This window comes from Falco peregrinus, chromosome 2 (assembly GCF_023634155.1).
Source record: "Falco peregrinus isolate bFalPer1 chromosome 2, bFalPer1.pri, whole genome shotgun sequence".
NCBI classification, from domain to species: Eukaryota; Metazoa; Chordata; class Aves; order Falconiformes; family Falconidae; genus Falco; species Falco peregrinus.
Genome location: NC_073722.1, coordinates 78,536,822 through 78,562,078, shown reverse-complemented (window position 1 = coordinate 78,562,078; position 25,257 = coordinate 78,536,822). Strand labels below are relative to the sequence as shown.

General features: G+C 42.1%; 1 protein-coding gene across 1 annotated transcript in view; it reads right to left on the bottom strand.

Annotated features, from left to right (window-relative positions):
• The window catches only part of GUCY1A1 (guanylate cyclase 1 soluble subunit alpha 1), a 36,686-nt gene extending 16,633 nt beyond the window's left edge, over window positions 1-20,053 (bottom strand). The window contains exon 1 of the mRNA XM_055797013.1: window positions 19,916-20,053. The gene's annotated coding sequence lies outside the window, so the exon portion shown is untranslated. The remainder of the gene's footprint in view (window positions 1-19,915) is intronic.
• Between the last annotated feature and the right edge of the window lie 5,204 nt (window positions 20,054-25,257).

The following is a 25,257-nucleotide window of genomic DNA, read 5'->3' as shown; positions in this document are numbered from 1 at the left end:
AAAAAAATTTACGGCTTTGGCATATATTACATATATACTCACATGCTTTGCTGAATTTGTCCCTTAAATTTCACGATAAATCTTGAAATTATAGAATAGTAATACTAAAACATTTTAAATCAAGTATACCAGCATTTTGGAAAGAAAAAAAACCTCTGAAATATATTTTTGTGAAAAAAATGTGTAATAAAACATTTAAAACATCTCCCAGTGAATGTAATAATGCATTTATATGTGCTGCTATTTAAAAAAAACAAAAAGTTGCTTTCTCTGTGAAGACTGTAAGACTGAATTAGGGGTTAAATTACATACCAACAGATATTTACTGCATTTGCACTAAACTAAGAACAGGGGAGGTGAATGACCTTCAGCAGTTACCAGTGGATTTGATGGGGGGGTTTTCTCCCTGCTGGTGAAACTGTTTTCTGTTTCTAGAAGACAATCAGGAATTATTTGCCAGTTCACTTCCATGCTAGCATTTTGTATTTTAATTAAATTACATTTGATGGGGTAGAAAAAATATCCAGGCAGGTAGAATCAGCTCTGTGAAGGAAGTGATGCCATTATTTTACCCTGGAAAACCTGAAGTCTCCACAAGCTGCCAAGTGGGAAGGAGAGGTCCCAGAAGATGGTCATGTTCCCAGACTTATTCGGGGGTAAAAGGGGCACTGATGTGAAGATCCCTGAGCTGACAAAGCTGCTGGGCATGCAGCTACCATGTCTGCAGCTTCTTCTTGTGATGCAGCCTGCCATCCTTGGTGCTGCACAGCACCCACACGCAGCCTCCTCCTGCCCTGGTGGGGGCTGGAATCTGTGCCCTTGCTCTGAACATGACCTTAGGGTCCTGCCAATTGCTATTTAGGACAAAATCATCATTGATTTCAAGATCTATGATGTTTCTAGTAATAATGATGTTGTACAAAACCAGTATCATTAATGTGCACATCTTTAAATTCCAAATAATGACAGTTCCTAACGAAAGCTTCCTGCAGAGCTATTTTTGGGGTAACCTGAAGTTCTTGTTTTCCCAGAAACAAATGGGATGGTCCTTTGGTAACATATATCCCAGTTCAAAACCTGCATCAACTTAATAGGCATAACAATTTTCAAGCAGTGGCCAATTCAAAACTCTTTGTGACCTCTGCAATGACAAGACCTCCTAAATCACATCTTTAAAAAAACAAAGCAGAAAACCTAATTCCATGACACTTCAGAGGGCTCAGACACTGAAAAAAACCCAAGCATGTACTAGGTCTTCTTTTATTAAAATATCAGGTTTGCATCTGGTATCCTAAGTGCATCTCACACTTAGTATAACTAAAGTTCAGGAAAAAAAAAAAAAAATCTATTGTCTTACAGGAAAACCTGTCTCACTCAACCGGCAATTAGACAGTGGTTTTAAAGGTCTGACAGGAGAAAGGTGATGAATCACCAGTGTAGAGTTTACAGAAGGCGTTTCAGCAGTATAATAAGCCTTAAAAACGTATGAGAAAGGTGATGGCACACATCACAGGCTAAGTCAAACATCTGCAGATGTGTTTCAAGAATGAGGAACACCAGCCCTCCCATTGTTCACAGTGTTTAAAGACATTTTCCAACCATAACAAAAAATAAGGAACGTGAGGAAACATGGGAAAAGTTTCTGGGTTTAATTCCTCTCCAAACATGCTTTGAGAGAGCTCATCCCAGGGGAGCAGCAGCGCTTCATGCGAGTTCTTCATCTCTGACATATTAATTGATGTCATATTTACCTCGGGAAGCAAATTGAAAATTAAAATTGAATAATCTGCTGTGAGATCAAACTACAAGCAACCAATTTATTTCGTGCCTGGCTGAATGCAGCATGGCACTGTGCCACTCAGAAAAACGAAGATGAATTTACATAGTATTGTCATAGGAGCAGAATAACTTCACAGTGCTCAAAATGCTTTGTGCAAACATTTCATTGTATATTTACATCTATACTTGTCTTGCAGCCAAAATGCCTTCCTGTATGCTTATTTGTATCAGTTGCTTCTGAATACTTCTCTGCTAAAACATTTCCTTGACAGTGCCATGAAATACAGTGCAATGCATCAATCATACAGTAAAAACCGCTAATATTCACAAGAATTAAGCAACGCCACTTGGTAACAGTAGTTAAAGGTAGTTTATAATCTTAGCTTATTGACATGGCACAAAAATTAGAAGCCACATTAAATACTTTCGTCTTACTACAAGCAGAGCCCCTTGCTCATAGTAGGGCAGAATATGGTGTTACACTATAATGTCACTTTTTTTAAATCACACCTATCACTTTGCTAGGTGAACTGCCACATGTTGAGCAAGATTTTTTTTTTAAAAAAAATAAATAATTAGTTTGTTTTGCAGCAGTCAGAAGACACCACTGACTGGATCTAACTTTCTCCAGCACAAGAGTGACTGCAGCGCTTGCAGGAGCCCGGCGTGGTCCGGGTGCTGCTGCCCCAACAGAAGCAGCTGTGACCTTCTGCCTTGCCCTTCGGTAAAACGATGGAGGCTGTGCAGTTCCCACACAGCTCCAGTCTCTGTGTGACGCCTTTTGCCCCTCGCCAGTCAGCACGCCTCTGCCCACAGCAAGGCAGGGACTGGGACTGTTAGGCACAGGCAAAACGCAGGCAGCTTCTAACAAGGCAGGGTGGCACCCACCACCCCAAGCAGCAGCAGCTCACTGCTGATTCAGCTGTCGTGCCTGTGCGCAGGCAAACACGGGGAAAATAACGAAATCCTATCAGTTTGTCTTATTAATCTGAAGTGCAAGATGTGTACTTCGTTTTTTCTCCTTCAAGTGCTGTGTGTAGCAACAGAATCAAAGCCCTGGTGATGCGTCCATTTCCAAGGATTTTAAGGAGGCTTCTAAGACAGAGAGAATTGCTCAGGTCCACTTCAATGTATAAGTTAATATTTTAAGAAGTCAAAGGAAGCATTTACTAGTCTTATTAAATCCTGTACAAATAAGTAAGCTTTGGCTGCTTCACTGTCAACTTAAAACATGCTCAGAGTGCCCACACTTTCAAAGCATTAATTTGTTTGGGTATTGCTTTGGAAAGCACAAGATGGAACTAACCGGAGGAGATAGGCAAATCTGCTTCCAGATTTCTAAGTGGTAGTGAGTCATACCTATCAGAAAACTGCTAATTGCTGGCTTAGGTCGAGGACATCTTGGAAAAGATGTGTCCTTGTGAAGAGGAGTGAGATGTTTTCCTGCATGTCCCCAGTCAGAGACTAACCCATCAACTGAAATTTGAGGATGCCTCATTTTTCCCTTTCCAGTAATTTGGTCTGTTGTTAGCACAGTAAATACATTTGCTAACCAATCTGAGGATAACTGTGTCATTACATAAGAATAATTTTAAAACTGTATCATGTGTAACTTGCATATTAGGTAAAGTACACAGTAGGGATAGGATTTATAAATCTCCAGCAGCAACAGAAATGTAATTAAAATATTACTCAGACTGAATTGCATAAAGAATATAACTCTATAAAAAGAAAATTGCAAAGGCAAGGACTTGAGCTCTAGGAAATCCCAAATATAGGTGATCAATCCTAAATCATTACCACCCTTGTGTGGATATGGGTTTTACTTACACTACAAAGTAGTAACTTTTTTTCCAGCAGGATTCTAGGCTCTTTCACAGCGCAGGGTTTTGCTGCTTGAACAAAGGCAGTAACTGATGAAAAGGTTGTTACCCTCTCTGTGGATCAGGACGAGACATGATATTGGAGAGTGAACTTTGCAATAATGAACTGGTACCCAAGAAATTACCAGATTCAGCAATCTCAAACTCCAGTCTAGCTCTCAAAAGGAATACGCTTTGTCAGGCATTAACTTTCCTGCTTGTTCCCCAAAACATCCACCCTTGTTTCTGACAAGCCATCTCTAGTTCTGACCTGTCCATACCCCACGGCCCTTTAGAGTAGTCTGACAATATTTTCCCCAAAGCACGAACTGCCGTTGTGTGCCGTGCAAGCCCGGTTCCAGTGCCCTTACTGCCAGAGCTAGCCTGTTCGGGGCTATTTCTGAGAAGCACACTTAAACCTTTTCTGCCAGGCACAGCAAACTTTTGGTAGTAAGGAAATATCACAACACGACACAGCACTTGCACTGATTACCAAGCCAAGTACAAGGTGGTAAGGCAGCTATGATAAAATAATATGCGTCATAGCAACCAATTATTATTTTAACAGTCCAGACATTTTAGGAAATCCCAATTCCGTGTCATAATTCATCCCAGCAACTGTCCTGCATGACTGCTCAGGGCAAGCTAAAAATCTGGACCTTGCTTACAAGAAAGACTCTCTCCCCACATAATGTGGAATTTCCTCGCCTCTCTACTTTTTTTTCTTTATGAAATGTTTTAAGAAACAGAGAAACACAATCAAGTTTTCCCTCTGTGCTCCAAGTCGAATGGATTGTGATCTGTGTTGCTGCAACATCAGACAGCTACCAAGCTAGGAGATCAAGAAAATAATTACCTTTGTTTTCAGAGAAGAAAATGTTACCTCCTTTTCCATCTTGTCCCTATTGTAATCAGCAGACAATCAGTTTCACGGAATACATAAGTAAACTTCAGAACTGATGATATGTCTCATTTTAAAGTCATCATGAGACAGATTTCTGCTGCTTGAAAAGTTCAGCATTCGTGCAGTAACACCAAGCTCTACAGCTTGATATGAAACCAGTGTTCTCCAAGACAGGGGGAAACCCTGGTTTTAAAGCAGCACTGAATTTCCAATAGTGAGTGTGTGACTGACTCATTTCCCTGTAATGGTGTGAAGCAAATCCCTGGACACAAATGTAGCCCTGGGAGAAGGCCAGACTCCACATGCGAAAGTTATATTGCAGCCACATCTCTGGTTTCAATTAAAGGCACAGGGGGAACCCTAATTGCTGCGCCCGTGTTCTGGCATGTAGCTAAAGGAAGGACTGGTTCCCAAATGTTCCTTATGAAATATATATTTGCCATTTTAAGTATCACATGTACTTTCATAGGGTAAATATTTTTCCTATGCTAGCACCAAATAACAGGGAGGCATGCTGAGAAGATAGCGTGGGAAAAATATTCTCCTCCTGCGCGTCAAACCCAATGTGTGCAAACAGCCCAGCGGGCAGCCCCCCCGTGCCCAGCACCCCTTCCCCCCTCATGCACTCAAGAAACCCCAAATAGAGGTGATTTTTGTAGCCCTTGGCCATGGCACATCCTCGCACCCTCACCCCTGGTCCGAAGGGTGGCTTGTACCACCAGCTAAGCAGCTCACGATGAGGACACTGCCCCCGAAAACCCCCGCCCTGATGGGCATTTTTCCTGAGGCAGAGCTAGAGACCTCCCTAATGGTAGAAATAACCTGCTGTAGGTAACCACAAGACATTATTTAACTTGGTTTGGGTGGGGGTTTTTTTGAGAAATACTGATATTGAACCAAATAGCTGATGATACCTTAAGTGATCCGGGTACCCAGATGAGGAAGCAATCGCAACAGAGGTGCTGCAGTGAGGACAAGCAAAAGCAAGACCAACACAAAGTGTCTGGCAACTGTTCTCACACTTTAAAAGAATAAATTTTAAATTTAGCATTTAATCTGCATTTGCAGCCTGTGAAAGTACAATATTTCATGAAAAACATTAAGAGGAAAACTAAGAAATACATTTACATCTTCAGAACTCTTTCTTTTCAATAATTAAAGCTTGCCCTGAGGACATGCAGTGCTCATGACAGCCGGCAGGAGTTAAACGTAAAGATCAAAATCTTGACCACAGCTGATGGAATGTGAATTAGAAGTCACAAATGGAGAAGCGCTTGGTTCTAGAATATGAAGTAACTGTTAATTGTTTTGTTTACTGATTTTTCCCAAATACCTACTTACAGCTGAATCTTTCAAACTTGCCAACGCATATAACTTTACTTATTTAACTGAACCTCCAACTCCAGATGCCTGCAAACTCTGATTTTTTAGTTCATGGTGCAAAAATTCTTTTAGGAACAAAGAGAGTAAAAAATAATTGTAATTATTCTGTAATAAGAGCAAAATCTAACAGCTTTTTACCTCATGCTATTTTTTACTGAAATCTTTAACCAGTGTTCATGACTTAGCCAGGATTGCTGCATCATTCATAATAAATGAAACCATAAACTATTTAAGAATTCCAAATTTGTAATGCATGAAGTAACTTCTCATTTGAGAACCATGGTCTAGATTAACTGTGAAGCATCTTCAGAGATGATAAAATAATTCTCCTACATCTTCAGAAACGCTTATCTTGCTGAGAGTTGTGGGTAACTGTTTATGCCAGTGACTCATAGGTTTGCATAAATACTATTACTGTTATTTTCCCAAAGATACTGGAGCATGGTAGAGCAATATAAGACATTGATTGTAGCGTCTTATGAAAGTGCATATGGTTAAATATTCCCTTTGTGTTCACAGCTTTAAATTATAATGAACAGCAAGGTCTATAAATAAAAGTACTTAAAGTTTTATAGATAAAAGTACTAAAAGTTTCCCTGAACTCTATAGATCTTAGAGAACTGTTTGAAAACTAGGTCTGTAGAAAGCAAAGTGTTCCATTAGTAGACTTCAACTGCGGAGTTTTCTGACTGAGTATTTGCCACCTGCCACTTCTGTTTACAATGCCTACAAAATCATTTTCACACTGAAAATCACTGACAACCACCTTTCATAGTCATAGTTCAGCGCTCAGGCCAACTCCCACTGAAGTCAATAGCAGGATTCTGGATGCAGCAGGAATAGGACTAAACCTAACAGGTCTGTGACTGTTGTCCCGGAAATACGGATTTGCATGTTTTCTTATTTTTGAAGCAAAATATGGCCTTGGTTTTTTTTCATTTGGGGTTTTCACAGGTGGGTGTGCAGATGTGATGGTAAACACAGCACTGAGGTCACTTGAGATTCTGGAGAAGTTAAAAACTGTGCATGGGAAGCCAATAACAGGAACTTCTCATTAGTGAAAACGGTTTATCCTGGAGCAGCGAGGTCATGTCCTTGTAATTTTTCTGATAGGGAAAAAAAATTATTGATTGAAGAGGTGTATTCAACCAGAACAGATGGTTGAAAGGTATTTTCACAGCTATCGTGCAGCTACTGATTCTGCTTTAGCTATGGCCCATGGCAAAGGATGCAGCTCTGAAGAAGAGGAGAAATCAGCTATTTTCCCAATTGTTCCCTTCCACGGTATCTGCAGGCCAAGGACCAGCAGGCACCTTCCTTTCTGACTAAATGATTACAGACAGCTTTGGCTACAAAGCGTGTTTAAAAGAACTGAAATCTGTGACTTGGCCATGTGCACTGTACCTTCAGTACACTAGTACACACTAGGACCTTAATTTTTATTTGTAAAATAAAAATTGTCATTTTTCATACAATGTACGGGCAGTTATAGTTATTCACAGCCCACTCCTTTCAAAATCTGCTATTCTAAAAAAGATCTGAGTATGCAAAAGCAGTGGACCTTGCCTTTGAAACTGGGCTTTTCAAAGGTAATCAGCACACCCGGTGAGCCTGGATGCTCTAGGAATACATTACAATACTAATTTCCCTGTTGAGTCTATCACTTGGTTCTTTTTTAATACTCTTCTGGAAAATACAGTAGATATACGTTTAAAGCTGAGAAAGGTAGGTAAATATGGTAAACGTGTGAATTTATATCATCTTTAAAAACACAGGCTGCTTCTTTCACTAAAATGGTGAAGCAATGTAAAGAAGAGATGTTTTGTGAAATACTGTGGTTGCACTTGTGGTATTAAGAGAAATTAATGTTGTTTAATTAATCACAGTAAATACGCACTTAATGACTAACACTAGCCTGCTGTTAGTATATACCATCTCTGTAATACAACTGAAAATTAAAGAAATAAAGATGTAGATTTTGGCTTACTGTAGAATGTTTGATCCGTGACGCTTGTTAACTGTCTCCAGTGGAAGCTGGAATTATCGCGGCTACTGATCTTTCAAATCCTCCCGTTCCATTTATTCTACTTTTTTTTTAAGCATGTGAAAGAAATCAAATTGCAGAGTGTTTCTCAGATTACTTTTGCACAGGAAAGGTCAGCACATGCAAATGACAGCAGCAGGGAGAAGGTGGCAAAGCAGAACTGACTCGGAGGTAACCGCCGTGCTCACCACATACTCCGTGTGGAGCTTCCCCTTGGCCTTGGTGGCGGTTTGTTGTTAAAGACTAAGGTGACAACGTGGCCCTGCAGAAAAATCAGCTGAAAATATTTATGGGTTATTCAGCTCTGACACATCTATTTTGAAACAAAAGGAACGCATGGGACAGACTCTAGCAGAAATCTAGGTTATTCAGATCTAGAAATGTGAGACCCTTCACAAAGAAATTTCTCAAGTCAGTATTAAACTGTAGCTTCTTGTTTTAATAATATTTTCAGTGAAAATCAGAAGATCATTGAGCCACTGATCACGATGCAAAGAAAAACACATGACGTGTATGCTACTTTTCCAAACCTTCAGCAGAGCTAAACAGCAGAGAAAAGACCCATTCTGACAGCTACAAAATGTTACCAAATAGTAGCAGCCTTGGTCAGTGCTGCTCTCCCAGTTATAACAGCTGCATTTGGAAAGATGTAGCAGGTTTCAAAGCACGCATTATACTGATTCAAGTGCATTAGCTGTTGAATTGCAGCTTTTTGTAACAATATCAAAGTTGAATATTAAATCCCACAAATAGTGTCATCCAGCTTTTTTGAAACTAGTATCTGCTTCAGTCCTGGCTGTTCTAGTGCCAGAGTGCTGGGCACAGACTGGCACAGGAACATATGCGTGGCTTGAAACGCTTGTAAATTCTGTTGAAATTCACTGATTATTTCTGTGGCAAGCATTTCAGATTATCAGAGATTAAACAGGTTAAGAGATTTGGAGGAATGGAAATCCAAGCAAGGGTCGACAAGGAACACAGTGCAGAACCTCTCATTGGATGTACCAGCCACTGGCCTCTAATCCGATGTACAAATTCAGGGTTTAAATATGGAGGTAAATCAAATTTATTTTAACCATAAGGGTTCTGCTATTTTATCCCACAAACTTCTGTGACTTTTTGGGCAAGGCCCTCAGGTCTTTCTCTCATCAGGAAAATGCAGATATTTTTTTCCATAAAACACGGGAGATAATTTTACCAGAGGACTTGGATTTTCCAAATGTCTAGAATCATACGGAAAATTCTTAGCAAAGAACATACTTGTCATCCAAACTAATATGCTTCTGTGATACAAAGCCTGAACTTTGTGCACTGTATGAACCACGGGGTAATCTTCCTGGAGTTACTCTAGGTGGAGCATCTAGAACTGTCCACAGCTCTCCATCTCACACCTGTATAACTACCTGCACTGCCTGCAGTGATGTTAACATCGCAGTATTCTTGCCAAAGCCTGAAAGATCAAAGCTCTGCTCCATTTCTCAGGTAGCATAGTTCTTCTCATTTATCACAATAACTGCCGTTCTCTATTAAGTAAGAGATAAAAAGGAGGCAAGGGAGATACAAACAGAATAAAGGAGCAGGGAAAAAGAAACAGAAGAAAGCAGAGAGGGAAGCCTACAGAAGGACACAAGAATTAAAAGATCCATAAGGAAGAAGGAAAACATGGGCAATGGAACAAAATAATTTGCAAAGGTACAGACAGTTCTCATATTGATATATTGCTTTTTCTCTACTACAAGTCTACTGGAGTATGGTGGGTACTTATGCAAATAATTTTTCTGTAAACTGCCAGTATGAAATGATAATTTCAAAGAGCTTTTCAGCAATATTCCAGATTTTAGGGGAATTTTGTTCTGTGGTAGTTACAGCTTGTGTTTCAACCAACTCTGATTGTTATATATATTACTCTCTGTTGCACTGCTAGGGAAGGATATGTATTTATCACCCTGATTTGGCTGCCAAGACCCAATTTCTAGTTTCGGTGTTTTGCTTCACCAGCACCTATTGGGAGGCAGGGAGCGACATCCCTTGTTTTGCTGCGTTGTTTAGTGAAGCTATCCTATGTTAATAAAGAAGTAAACACTTTCTACACTTGGACATTTCAAAAGTTATTTCCTAGTATTTTGTTTTAAATGACACCGATTTACAAGTTAAAGGCCAGACACACATTGTTTAAGATTTCATAGCTTGATGTTTTGGGTTTTTTAAAGATATTTCACTTCTCTCTTGCAATATGTCTATAAGGAACCTCTTTCCCCTCTCCATTGGGCCTTCTGACATACCACTTAGTGCTGCACGTGCATCCAAGATGCCAGGACAGAAGCACGACTGCCCCGGCTTCCTTGCCCACCCTGCCCTGCGTTCCAGGGTGGCAGCACACAAGTAAGTGCACTGGTGCAGCCAGGGCCAGTGACCGCGAGCCAGACCCCTCTCCCACCGTGCCACCGCGGCGGGTGAGCAACTGTACGGGCACCCAGTTCCCAGTTCAAGGTGTGGCAGTGCTGGGAGCCTCTGGGTTTCAGTCCTCCAGCAAAACGAGTAAGGAACACAGCTTGAGGGTCTCACTCTAGAGGCTAGGATCCCCCCAGAGAGCAGCAGCTACAGAGAAGCAGCAGCGGGGGCGTGCGGACACGGCAGCCCACCGACGGGCACTGTGTGCTGCTCACCCCGGAGCGGCAGGTCAGGACCGCAGGGTATCTCAGCTGTGTTACCTCTACTGAGGTGACCAGCTCATCGCAATTTACTTCACTGAGAGCCAAAACGAATATCACATGCCATTGATAAACACCTTTGTCCCAACACTTCAGCTTGTGCAGTGACGAACGACCCAAATACCGCAAAGTTTGGTTTTAGCGTGGGAGCTGCCCCACACCAAGGGCCCCTCAAGTACTGTTTCCTACCAAAAAGTTGAGAACAACCACTCTGTGTGTGCCGTTTTCTAAGTCTGTAAAATGGGCATCCACCACTGAACAGCTTTTTGGGGTTTTTTCTTCATTATACTAAGAAATCATCTTCATTCCAAAAAAAGGAGCCAGATAAGAGGACATCTCCAACCTGCTACGTTGCATACTGGTGCCATGAATAGTGGCTCCAAGCCAGCACAGAACAGCTCAGCTGTTTCAGACATGAAAGGGCAGAAAGCTGGACAGTGAACTGTGGGAGAAAACTGAAAAATTAACCAAAAGCAAATTCCAGCCCTAGCAAGTCCATATGTACTTAGAGGAGTACTTCAAATAGGTTTCGAATGTTGTTTTTATATTTTCCTTAAAATAAATGCTCCTTTGACTGGAAAGTTACATTTATCATTAACCGGGTTCTTGATAAAAGAAATCTCATAACAAATAACAGGTTCCACCTCTGTGTTTATCTGCTTATCTTCTCTTATCCAGATAAGAGGATGTCTCCAACTTGCCTTTTTTTTTTTTTTTTTTGTTTTTAAACCAAAAAGAGGATGCTACATAGCAAGTTCCCTCTTTTTCTAGAAATACATGAAATTCCATGATGAAAAGGCTGAGAGACCATGTGTATAGCTGGGGAAGAGGGAGGGAACGAGACGCATGAATTCCCAGAAGATAACACCAGAGACCTAAGTTTAAGGATAAAGGAAGGTGGCATTTCCTCCATGAAAAATTTCCTGCCAAGATGAAGAAAACATTTTTTTTAAGCCTTTTGGCATGCTGAAGCATCCAGCAGCACCATGAATCATCAGAGTGTACACCCTCAGCAGGTAAAAAACCACAACAAGGAAAGCAAGTCTACTGCACCATGTGTAGTCTTCTTACACAGGGTTGGAAACATTCACCATTTCTGCTTACGGTGCAGGTGATGCTGAAAATTCAAAACACTTGTTTTAAATATTTGTACCTGGCAAGTTCCAACGAGACAAAAGCGCTAACTTTACAAGTATCCTGACACTGCAGAAATGAAGTTCTCACAGTATCACAAGTATCTCTGCAGTATATTCATGTTGTAAACCTTTGCTCTGGGTTTTCAATTCTGTTTATTACCAGCATCTAAATCCCACAGTGCCCATACTATATTAAGCTGACAACAGGATTGCATTCCTAAGTAATGCAGCTTCTTTGTTAAGAGACAGAGTACCAACCCCAAGTTTAGCATTACAGATCTTAATGTGTTTACTTATATTTTACTAAAGATTATGAATATTTTTCATGATTGTAGAGTAACAGTTGGAAAAGAAAACAGTGAGGATATGTTACATAAAAACTTGCACAGAAAACCTTTTATGGCATATTTATTCCAGCATCAGATAGGTCAGCCATTTACAGTACAGTACATTACAGCAACTGCAAGAAAATCTGGGGTTTTTTAAATGCATCAACCCCAATAGATGCTTTTGTGCCACTGCTGCTGTCGTTTCGATTTCTTATTTTTTTCCCTGTTCCAATTTATTGCTAGCTAAAATCTGCCCACAACATGGGCAGAGATGGATGTTCTTTTTTAGCTTTTGCTACATGTAAATCATAATCCTGTATTCCATCAGTGCTCCTGGTTCTTCACCGCTTCAAAGCCTATTTGAAAAGATACTTTTACCTTTTAATTCCCCTTTATTGTTTAAACCTATCTTTGCTTAGAACTTAGTGTTGCTTAGAAATGCAAATTACTTTCAAGGAGAAACTGGAAGGAAGATAGCATGAAACCATATTTTATATATTATATTAAGCTACCATTTAAAATGGTTTTACTAGTGCCAGTCACTCATCTTCTAAGAGCATAATCATTGTCATGATGCCCACCACGATCTCATGCATGGTATAGCTGCATACTTCAAACCTCGACTAAGCTGTGACTCTGTTGGTTCTAAAATTTACCAGTTATGGTCAACGACTTCTTCCACATACAGTTCACCATCATGCTGCATCTCCCACACATCTGGAGCATGTGACACGCAAAGTAAGTCCAGAGCTGATCTAAGTTGAGACTGATTTTCAGACCAGCTGTAGATTTTCAGCGTCACACTACACACGTAGCCTCATGAGCCCATTAAAATGCCTAACTGCTTACTGGAAGCCAAGTCTCCTCTACGCTGTGTCACTTCCACCACACAAACAAATGTTTTTGTCTGGGAAGGGAACTATTTCATTATCTTTTAGCACTCATGTAGGCCACCACTCAGTCAGTGAGATTGATACTTGGTCAACATGTGAAAATTCTCGTGGAGCCTTTGCTTAAACTCAAATACTGGCGTTTACACCCCGGTCTGGTCAGTTCATCCTTGAGCAGGTTGCTCAGCACAGAAATTGTGCCAACGTTATCTTGCATTCTTTTTCTCCATCACTGTTGCTAGATGTATTGTTTATTTTAAGTTTCCAGAAGGCCCAAAATAAGATCAGGGCTGTACACAAATATACAATAAAAAGCTGATGTTTGATCAGAAGGGGTTGCCTTTGAATAGCTCAGACAGGAGAATGGAGGATGAAAGGAGGTGTTATGATGCCTCTTTTAGATGTGGGGAAATCAGGCACACTGGAGATCGGACTGCAGCTGAGCTAAGTGTATCCAGATCTCTTTAACAGAGTTACACAAGTATTTTTGTCCATGAGTTTAGTAGATCCGAGTGATTTACAAAACTCAGGTCAAACCTTATAAAAATTTGCAGACAGATTTTAAAAAATAAATATGGGATCAAAACACTTGCACATTTCTACAAGTGAAATGCAAATAGATTTTGCAGGTAGGGTTCAGAAAAGGGTGTAGGTGCTATATATAAAAGTAGAACAAGGAAGGTATCCTCACCTGATAGCTTCATGCCTAACACACACCAGGTTTAACTTCATTCTCTCATTTCTGAAGACTGTACTTGCTTATAGGAAAGGCATTCCCTCTTGGCTGGTTTTAGTAATAACATGCAACCTGTTTGGGAACCTTTCACTGCATCAAAATAAGCATTTAATTCAATCCAACATTACTTGTAATTATTCCTGTCATTATTTCCTGAAGTTTTTGAGGAAAAATAAAATAGTTCCACATTGTCTAAAAGCCCTGAAAAGTTTCTTAAGCCACAAGACTGTCCTTCCCTTCATACCATTCTTTCCATGTGGAAATTCTAACATCCTATCTCTAAATATGCTTTGTGAGTTCTATGGACTAATGGCTATATTTTCACCAAAATTGGAACCATTTATCAATCCACCAAATGTTTTTCTCAATATGAGGCAAGTGGTTTTGCACTCTCAGCTTGCCAGTGCAAACAGACAGCTATGAAGACAATTTTGGCAAAAAGTAAAAAAAAATTTTTAAAAAAATTAAAGTTAGATTGATGCACGCTTTCTTCAAAGACATGGAAATTTTGCCATTTTTAGCAGTGCTATTTAAAACAGGGACTGCAGTGAGTATTTTAGGCTCCAGGGTGCCTGCAGCCAGGACTAGGGAGCCACCAGCTATTAATACAAGCAGGTACCCCTCCCTATTAACCAGAAAACAGCAAGTGGGTATACTGCTTTGTGTTTTCAAATCACGGAAATAATTATGAGCAAATACAAAATCCCAATTTTTCCATGCAACAAACTGGAAATCTTGCTGAGGTGTTCCTCCATTGTAGTCAGGCTTTTACTAATGCTCTTTCATGTGTGAAGAGTTTCTGTATTTGCTGAGGAGGGAAATCAGCTTTCCCTGAACAACTTTTGTCAGTCTCCATCTGTATCAAGCGCCAAGTGAAATGAAAGGTTAAAATAAAATTAAACACACATTTACCTTGGTCAGCATTAGAAAGGCAATCATCACTGTACAACACACCCCTTTCTCACACACCATGGAGAAACCTGTTTCTGGGATCCCAAAAATAACTGTGCTATTACTTATTAAAAGTGGAGAGCTGAGCAGCAACTACTGTATGTGGCATCATGGGAAACTTAAGTTTTACTGCACCCTCTGGAATCGACGATGTTCTAGAATTACACCAAGTGGATTCCCACAAAATATAGTTTCACCAAAGGAGTGATATATTTATGTTCTGAATACCTTAGAACGGGGCTGAGGAAGAGAGTCACTTAATGAATGTATGTTTCTTTCAATTTCTGTTTGTGGAGGAGAAAATAATTAAAGGATTTTAGGACTTCACCTTCTAGGAAGAAATTTTTACTCACACTGAAACAATCGGATGACTTGCCCGGGTTATTCCCTGCAACCCTCTCATACCAATAGCTGTCTAAGGGCTAGATTCCACAATGCTTTATAACATCTTTGGAACTGGTTCCAGCCTCCTCCATGACGATGCACACACCCTAGATCACACTCCCCACAATTAAAGCACTCTTCCCGAGCCACTGTATGGCTGACCTATTTTCTATATGGCTTCAGCCGAAACAATCAATGGGCATAGCCATGCGTAAAGTGCAAGGCACAGTCGAACAGCCCCAGGAGAGGGTTTCAGACAGCTCTGTGCCCCATAGCCCCGTGCTGGGGTCCAAGTCTTCATGCCTTTTTCACTGTGCCCTAGGGCAGAGAGAAAGTGGCCTTGGCACTCCAGCAGGGACAGCACAGCATCCTGTCCCGCTCAGACAGACACATATGCACAAGAGGTACGGACAGGAGGTCTCGTCACAGAAATATCCTCTCAGAAATAATGCACGAGGTCACAGCTCGGTTATCATCCAGGCCTCGCGTGCTCCCTGTAAGAAATCATCCTACTGGTGCTGACTTGCACGAGGCTTGTTTGAATACTTCTGCTAGCAGGGCACCGTCCTCTCGGAACAGCAACTCCTAGTATGAATGTGGAAGAAGGAAATCAATTCACAAGTTGGCCTTTAAGTAACGCAAAGGAACTAATTGAAGGAGTTGGAGCAGTAAAATCAAGAATAATGTCTACCACAACACCACTGAGCTCAAGGAGCAGGGAGGGTGCCTAATGCACCGGTGAGGGTCTGAGCTGCGGAACCGGGCACTTCAATCAAATCATAACATGAGTTAAAACACTCTGCAGTTAAACGTGAAAGCAGTAATATTCTTAGCAAGGGCACTGATTCCACTTAACAGAACTATCACATGATAGAAAATGCAATGAAAAATAAGTAGAAGTGAGTCTCACAAAAGACTGCTCTGATGGGGTGGGATTCTCTCAAAGGCTGAAGGCCTGTGGAAGGCCTAAAGCTCAAATTTACTTGGGGCCTGAAGCCACAAACAGGACTTGGCAACGTCTCTCTACGGTAAAATAAAATTAACCCCTAGAGAATGTATTTGCTCTGACTTCAGTCATGAAGCAGCAGAACAACTGACAGCAGTAAAACCTGCACCCCTGTGAAAGGGGAGCAGATGTCAGCTTGCTCCAGATTCTGCCATCCACAAAAATAACTAAGCATCCCGTGTGAGCTACAGGCCATAAACCAGGAGCCAAAATGATACAAAAGCACTAGCCCTGACCTAAGAGTGGCATCACCTGAGTAGGACAACCAAAAAACCCAGAAGAACAGCATATTGCAAAGTAAGTTGCAGTCAATACCTGTGTTAGAAGTAAAAGGCTTCATCAGAGATATTAACATAGTCTTTTTGATTGTTTCATAGCAGGTGGATCTATAAGCAAAAACCTTACAAAAACCTGCACTCTCTTAACAAATTTTGTTGCCTTTATTACAAATCATGAGCTAGAAGCCGTAGTGCATTTATGCACATGCTTAGATCCTATCAGAAATTTAGAATTAAATAGATACTAACATTCTGTCCTGTGTTGCTTTCTTGAACAAAGCTTATGCCCTGAACACTAACTTAAAAATATAATATCTGTTCAATGATAAACTTGAATATCCACTCCTGGTACAACTAGTCATGCAAGACTTGCTGAATATATATCATATATGTTAGAACCGTATCTCAGATGCTCAAAATGTGCAGAAAAGAATATTCAAAGTAATGTCAAATTTGGCTTAATTTAAATTTCAAATGCTAATAATCTGAAATGCAATGCTAAGCATCTAAATAAATGTCGTGAATTTTAATAAACCACAGACAATAAAGGTCTTTAAAAATGAAATAGTACAAAATGTGCAAGGAATTCTAGCAAAGAAACTAATGGCAGCTCTCCATGGCTCCATTTTCATTTGCTAATAAAATGTGCAAGCTGAGAAATAATGTTTTCTGAATACCGTTACAACAAAATTCATTCAAACACGCCCTGAGGCTTCCAATAACTATTTTAAGTCGTCTTTTTACCCAGACTGATTTTTTCTTAAATGAGTAAGTTTGTATCAGAAAAGGAAACTTGCTGCATGTCTACAGAGTGGATACAAAACACAGACAGTACCTTCTAATAAATATTTTCTTGTTGATAATTTAGAAGGTTGTGTCTGCTTCCTTAGATTACTGTGGTGCTTTGTTATTTTTTTTTTTTTTTTAAACTAAGATACAATTTACCACATATTTTTGTTCAACAACTCCTTTCAGTTAAGAGCAAAACAACTGTATTTGCTACAAACTCTACCTTGACTTCCTGGATTCTTATTTTGAGCCTCTCTCTCTCCCTCTCTCTCTTTTAGAATTTCAAACAGATGGCATTTATCTTCATAATGGCTGTGATATTTTGCCTTTTATTACATGACATAACCAGATTTTGACTGCTACTGATATTTTGAGCATTAGATTTTATTATAAACTCTTACTTATGTTTTGATTTCACTACGGGATCTGTTTTGAAACAGACTGTCACAGAATGCTTAAAGACATTTTTTAAAGAAAGCATTAATCAGAATAAGACAAATATACAAGACTTCAGTACTTACTTTTATGGACACAACATTAAAGACTAACCTTGACTTCTCATTTTTAATGGGTAATGGAAAACTTAATTGAATAATTTAGGCAAATACCCAGTAAGTGAACCAGGGGGAGAAGGGATGGTGAGCCATTTTATTGCTAATGTCAAAAAAGGGTAAGAAACTCACTGCAGAAAAACTAAATCCCTTACTTTCTCCTCCAATGTTTGCCTCACGATCTTACACTGTCATGACTCACAATAGCTGCAAGCTACGTAACTCCCCAGAAAAAAAAAAAATACAACCAAGAGATCTCAAGATGCGATTTCCTTCTTTCTCCTCTCCTGGTTTTCCTGCCTGCTTTACACCGGCATGATTTCAGCAGTTGCTCTTCTCTTCTGAGAACGTGAAGCATAAAGTCTTTTATTTCACTGTTACAGCATTCCCTATGCTTCCTCACAATCACCTAGTTCATTTAAGGTTCTTGCTATTGGCAAAGCAAAGAGAACAGTCATCACAGCTGCAGAATGTATGGCCATATGCAGCACCCCAGAGCAACACAATCCAAGGAATAAACTTCTCTACAATAAAGAGAACTTTCCATGCTGGCATTTGTAACACATTTGCATGCGTTCTCTGGTTGCTTAAATTGCTTAACTTCTCTGATTAATTATGTAAAATAGTTTGTTACCAGAATCTCTTTCCAGCATGAGCTGCCACCACCTTTTGTTCCTAACCCTAGAAAAGCAGCAGACCTGTTTATGCGATTTGAAGTGTATGCTCCCTTGCACCTACTTTCTGTAGTTTGGAAACAATCTTAATCATAACTACATGAAAAGGGAGTTGGCTGCACTGGGAGTTTTGTCTTGGGAAAAACTGTAAGATTAGACCATTTCCAAATAAGTCAAACATTTTGTTCTATTCACAGAAAGATAATTAAAGCCTTAACACTTGTTACGCAAAATCACTCTGTTACATTATTCTGTAATTCTGTATTCAGAGGCTTCACAATGGAAAACTGGAGTGGATAAGAATTTCTTTTTTCCTGCTAATATTCCACCCATTGAAAAGCATTACCATTTCCCTTTAGACCAGCCCGGACACAGCACCGTGTCACCCGCAGGCCGGTGAAGGTGCACAGCCCAAACACAGTATCACGAGCAGTGCATTGCACCACCACACTTGGTTTTAGCAATACTGCCTTGCTCAGGACTTTTTTCCTGTTAATTCACCCTTCGAACGTAGAACTCGCCCTTTGAACTTAGAAAGTCATCTCAGTACAGACACAGACTAAGTGACCAGTTGCTAAAATAGAGCCATTTTAGGAGCAGCATTACATCAAGCTTGAGAGAATACGTAAGATGCTTTACATACAAGAAAAACTTTTCAAGTGTCTCGTGTTTATACTAAAGATAATTTTACAAAGGGACTACTAGGCCTAGGCGAGTAATGGTAGCTGAACCTTAGCCACAGAAACAACTCCACCCACTCAGAAAGGGAATTACAAGCCTAAAGTACTGGGGAAAAAACAAACAACCCCCCCCCACACACACACAGAAAGAATAGTGGATCTAAGAAAACCGACCAAAAAAGTAAAAAAGTAAACTGCCAGTCATAATGAATATGACACGGCTTGTGGTTTCATTTATTCTTCCTAGAAAAAAAAAAAAAAAAAAGAAAGAAAGAAAAAAAGAATTGGAATAGTAAATGCAAAAATGAAGTTATTGTTAGAGCATCGAGTATGTGATTAAAAGCCGGTTTTGTGTCTAACTCGTGCAGTGCAACGGTGCTAATTACTGTGAAAACCCGGTAAGAAGCCTCACCCAGGTGTAATGCAGTAAATCGAGCCTGAATGGGTTTAATTAGCTCGACGGGCACCAGCAGCAGCGAATTCTTAGAAAGCCGAGGATGCACACAGGCCGCCGACGTGCCCCTGGCGGCTGCTGCCCCTGGCGGCTGAAGCCCCCGGCCCGCTCCCCGCCCCGTTATCTCGCCCGATGCCGCACCTGGCCGGGGGCACGGCGCCAGCGGGGCTCAGGGTGCCGACGGCTCCCCGCGACACCACCGCTCCCCGCCCGCTCCCGGGGCTCAGCCCCGCACCGCACGGCCGGGCAGGGCCCGACGCCGCCCCGGCCCCCCAGCCCCGCTCCCCGCGGGCACGGCCGGGCGCCCCGTCCCAGCGCTGTCCAGGGTCCCCGCCGCGCCGCTCCGCTCCGCGCCGCGGGCGCCGCTCACTCACCATGGCGGGGGCCGCCGCGGCCGCGCAGCCCCACCGAGGGCTCTGGGCAGGCGCCGTGCGCTCCCCGCCGCCGCCAAGGTGTATTTGGGGAGCGGGCGCGGCGCGGCGGCGGGGCCGCCCGGGCGGGCGGGGGCGCGGCGGGAGGGGCCTCCCCGCGGGCCCAATCAGGGCCGGGGCGGGCGGCACCGGGGGCGGCGGCCGGACCGGGGGAGGGGGCGGCACTGGGGACGGCAGCGGTACCGGGGGAGGCGCGCTGTCGCCGCTGGCACGGCGCGCCCCTTGCGCGGCCACGGGTCTTCCGCGGGGCTTGGCGGAGGAGCGCTGCGGCCGGGCTGCGGCGGAGGGCAGGCGGTGCCCGGTGCGGCAGAGGGCCGGCGGTGCCCGGCGGTGCCCGGTGCGGCGGAGGGCCGGCGGTGCCCGGTGCGGCGGAGGGCCAGCGGTGCCTGGCCGCCGTGCGCCTCCCCCCGTCTCCGTGCGGCGCCGCGCGGTTCGGATGTCGGGCAGCGCCGGTTTGCGCAGAGCCAGCAGCCGCCGTGTGCGGCTTCCGCAGCCGGTGTCACCAGGGTGGCAAGGGGCTGTGGTGACTCGTGTGTGTCCCCAAGCATCCCTCCGCCCGCCCTGCCAGCCTGTGCTACCGCATTCGTTTTACTCACACTTTACTGCGGCTGTGGTTTACTTGTTGCTGGTGCTACTATGCACATTTGCAAGATACTCATTGTTCCTGCAGCTTTGGGGTGCGACTGTTGAAACCAATAGCTAAGCAATGGCAGAAGGGTAACGGCACCTTCCCCAATCGGCACAGAAAACAAGAATCGTTCAAAAAACTTCAGAATATTGGACAGCCAAGTTCAATTTAGAACACTAATTCATAAAACACTTTTTCTAGCATTGCCCGGGTCTGAAATCATACTCTTGATTCTTGTGTGCCACCATTGAAACAGAGCAACTCCACAATTTTTAAATCTTCATGAACGCCATAGCGCATTCATCATACTCTCACTGTGAAAACAGTGGTTGGTGTTTGGAAGCCCAGGGTCAGAAACAATTATCTTGTAGGACAATTAACAGTGACTGACCTCACAGCAGGATTAGCTGCCTTGTCAAGCCACATGGCAGCGAACAGATTTCACCAAAAGAAACAGCTTTTGTGAGCTGAGGGATGAGTTTGGAGCAGCACCATACGTACCTACACAGCAAGAGATGAACGGGTGTAATTTCTCGTAGCTCGCTGTTGTAGCTTCACAAGCTGGTGAGGGAGAGAGGGTTGAAATCAACCAAAACAAAAGCAGCACATCTGCAAGTGGTTTTGAACAGACCAGCTCTACATGAGCCAGGTTATCAAAGCTCCAGGTGTGACTGTTTTGTTGCCTCCTTGCCTGCCAGAAGTGAAAAACGATTTAATAAATACATCTGCTTCACACCATGCATCCCTCCCTGCCGTGACAGAAGAAGAGAAACCTGTCACCTAAAGAACTGATGAATTTCTTCAACCACCGGTTAGTCAGCTGAAAATAATCTGCCAAAGCCCATTTTGTTGACATTTCTGAAGTTGTTGACAAGCAACGTGAAACTTAATCAAGTGCTAAATAGTCTAGGACACTACACATCTCATAAAAGTATTGTATTAATAGAAAATGTATTGGCGGACACTACACATCTCATAAAAGTATTGTATTAATAGAAAATGTATTGGTGCAGCCTCTTGCCTACAGAAACAATGCTTAGTCTCAAGGCAAGGCACGATCTTGCTAATGCTTGCCCTCACCTGCAAACTAGCCAAATTCTTGCTGCTCAGCCTTACTTTTCTTGCCTCAGGGAACCAGCTTTTTCTGTAAAAGCCAAACCAGCTTCTGAGACACCAATGTAAATGAATTCCATTATCAAGTTCCTGTGCCGAAAAGGAGTAAGAGCCGTTTATTTCAGGGTGCGCTGTGCAAATTTAGATATGATGATCACTGCAGTGTAAAGCTGCTGGGCCCAGTGTGACAAACTAATGCTAGGCAAGAAAGGTGAATTTGGACATTTGGTGAGCGATGGGATCATCAGCACCAAAAGGTCTCCCAGACTTCTTGAAAAGCCACTGTTTGTCCCTATCACATCTGTCGCTGTGTGCCTACGAGTAATGACTTGCAAAATTGCACCAAATAAAAAACAAAGAAAGCACTTAGGAGTAAGACATTTGCAGTGATTAACTGGAAGACGAAAATAGTATTTCAAATTTTATTAATTAAAATAGTAATATAAGGCAGTATTCATTTCACTTTAGCCATTGAAATGTTAGTTCTCCAAACAAAATTAATTAGATAAATTTCTTCCATAAGATGCTACAAATACTAAAAAGACATCATGTTTTCATCAAGAAACACTTATGTCCCACTTAAAAATGGCTACATTTTATTCAGTTTCTTCTTTACATTAAAGGTCTCTTTTATTAACCAATAAAATAGAAAGATTATATTATATGTAATAATGCTAAGATATATGTATATATACATAGGCATGATATATACAAGGGCATGATAATTCAGAGCAAAATTAGCACTCCTAAACTGCCATTTACTGGCATCTGCTGTATTTAAATCAAGTTTGCCAAATCAGATGTCTTCAAAGAAGCACCTCTCAAATTTATCATCTCCCCCATGGCAACTGACATTTCTGAAAATGCAGAAAGCTGCAGCCCCGAGCTGTGGTGCCGCGCAACAGATGGCTCAGCCCTGATGGCTTCAGGCACCAGCCCCGTGGGACTGGAGGTGCTGGCAGATCACAGAACTGCAGAAACATGGAGGCTGGAAAGCACATCTGGACCTCAGGTAGTCCAACCCTGCTGCTCAAAGCAGAGCCACCTTGCGCAGGACAGCATCCAGTTGGGTTTTCAGTACCTTCAAGGGTGAGGACTCCAAAACCTCTGTAGGCAAGGTATTGTTTGAAAACCCTCGCAGCAAAAAAGTTTGGGGGTTTTTTTGTGTTGAAATGGAAGTTCCTGTATTTCAGTTTGTGCCCACAGCCTCCCATCTTCTCACAGGATGCCACTGAGAAGAGTCCAACTCCCTATTCTTTCCTTTCCCATCAGGTATTTATACACACGGATAAGGCCTCCCTGAGCCTCCTCTTCTCTGGGCTGCAACAGTCACAGCTGTCTCCACCTCTCCTCGCAGGCCAGGTGCTGCTGTACCTTAATCACCTAGGCAGCCCTTTGCTGGGCTTGCTGTGGTAAGTCCATGTCTCTCTGGTGCTGGGGAGCCCCGACCTAAGCCCAGCACTCAGACGTGTTTCACCAGTGCTGAGCAGAAGGGAAGCGTTACCTCCCTCCAGCTGCTGGCTGTGGTCTTCCTAACGCAGCCATATAATGTTTATTGCTGCCCAAACGATATTTGCATTTATCACTGGCACTAGAAACAGCATTGTTGCACCTGTGCGGTGCTCCACTTCAGACCTTTGGCTGTCGTACTGTGACCATTTAGGTTTTCAGCTTTTCAATTCCATCTGGTCAACCAGAGACCTCATGGACTTGCTGGCTCAGTTCACCTCTAGCTGGTGGATTACTGAACAAGGGGGTGATGGGGCTATGCTGTGCGTCTTTTTTCAAGATATGGGCAAACAATTCTTTCCTTAAGTATAATGCCTGGCTTTGTAGCTTTGATATTTTTATATTTTTTTTCCATCCTGTTTCTCGTTTGTAATTGAAATTTCCACTCCACTCCATAATGATACCTGTTCAGTATTGCCATTCAATGATATTTATTGGAGACTCACATGAGGAATACATTAGCTTTTCATTCCAGTGCAGAGGAGGTGCACATGACACAGAAAGGTGACAGTCACCTGATCCATGGCACTAGTAATCAAATTAGGTTTTACAGAGCAAGAAATGACAATCATTCCTGAAGGCAGGTGAGAATTTCAAAAACCTGAAAAAAATTGTATCATACACTCGATCTTCTAATGAGCTACCTAAGATCAAAGCGCCAAAAGGTGTGCTGCCAGCTGAAGAGTTTATTTAATTTTGCACTATCTAAAATACATCTGAACTGAAATTAACTGTGGGTTTTGGATGCCTCTGCCACCTAGTTAGCATTCTTTTATTGCTTCACTTGTTCTTGCTATAGGGAGTTGAAAACACTGTGGAAAACACGACCACTGATGTGCCTGAAAGTGTCTACTGGACCTCTTATAAAAATTCAATCATATTCAGAGGAGGTTTCAGTGATTTATCCACATCTAGCTCAATTTGTCACTTTCTGAACAATGTTAAATCATCTAATTTAGAAATTATTTATCCTTAAGGCTCATAAACACCTTCCTTAGGAACATGTGTCTTGCTGTTTGCAAATATATCACATTTCAAAAGGGTACCAATATCAAAAAGTTTTCTTTTTGCCCTTTCCCACTGAAAGACTCCTTTTCAAATAGTACATATCCTATTTTTACTGTTACACAGCTTTGGTCAGTCAGATCTGAGTATTTATCAGCAGTAATGTCCACACTGTCACCAAGGAAAGTTTTGTGCAGAGTTTCAAGTCTGCCTTGAAGAAGGGTTTTGTTTCAATGAATGAATGAAAGCACAGGTTCCCCATCCTTTCATAGGCTTCATAGACAGGCAAGCAAGCTGTCCTGGAACACAAACTTTCTGAGAATCAAAAGGGGTTTTTTGCTGCTATTGTAAGTTTTCTTGGTAAACTGCTGTTTCCTGAAGGGCAGGCTAGATTTACAGTGTGTCCTCTGACAGTATGCCTGTACCTTGTACAGAAAGACAATTTTGTAAAATTCTTATCGTCATTTACCATGGAAAGCCACAGAAATACTGCAAAGGTTCTAACAGCAGCGACAGATAAACAGGACTCACAGCCTTCATCTTCACTGCAGGTGACAGGCAGTCAGGCTTCCTGCGGAAACATCCTCCTGCCAGTTGGATTTGCTTTCTTGCCCAACACTCATATTTTCAGTTGGAAGATGCATGTAATGCTTGTTTGTACCGATCAGGTATTAATAGCTCTTTTTAGGCAGTGATATTTGGCCATAGAACAAATTTGTTTCTTTTCTGGTCATATTTAGGAAGTGCTCGATTTTAAATACAAGTTCCAGCTTGGGTAATTGAGAACTCTTTGCATCCTCCTCTAATTTAAATTGTTATGGCATCCTTCCTGTCCCGAGCAAATTGTTATGAAACATTTGTCCTGCGTTCTACTAAACTTTGGCTGTGCCTATGCTGCGTGATCCGGAATCCTGTTTCAGCTCTCTGCTCCAGGCGTGCGCCCTGACAGCACCCTGACTTTGTCTTGGATGAGCTCTGCAAATGCATGCTCTTCCATCCTGCCTTGATTTCCCTTCCAAGGAAGCCTGGG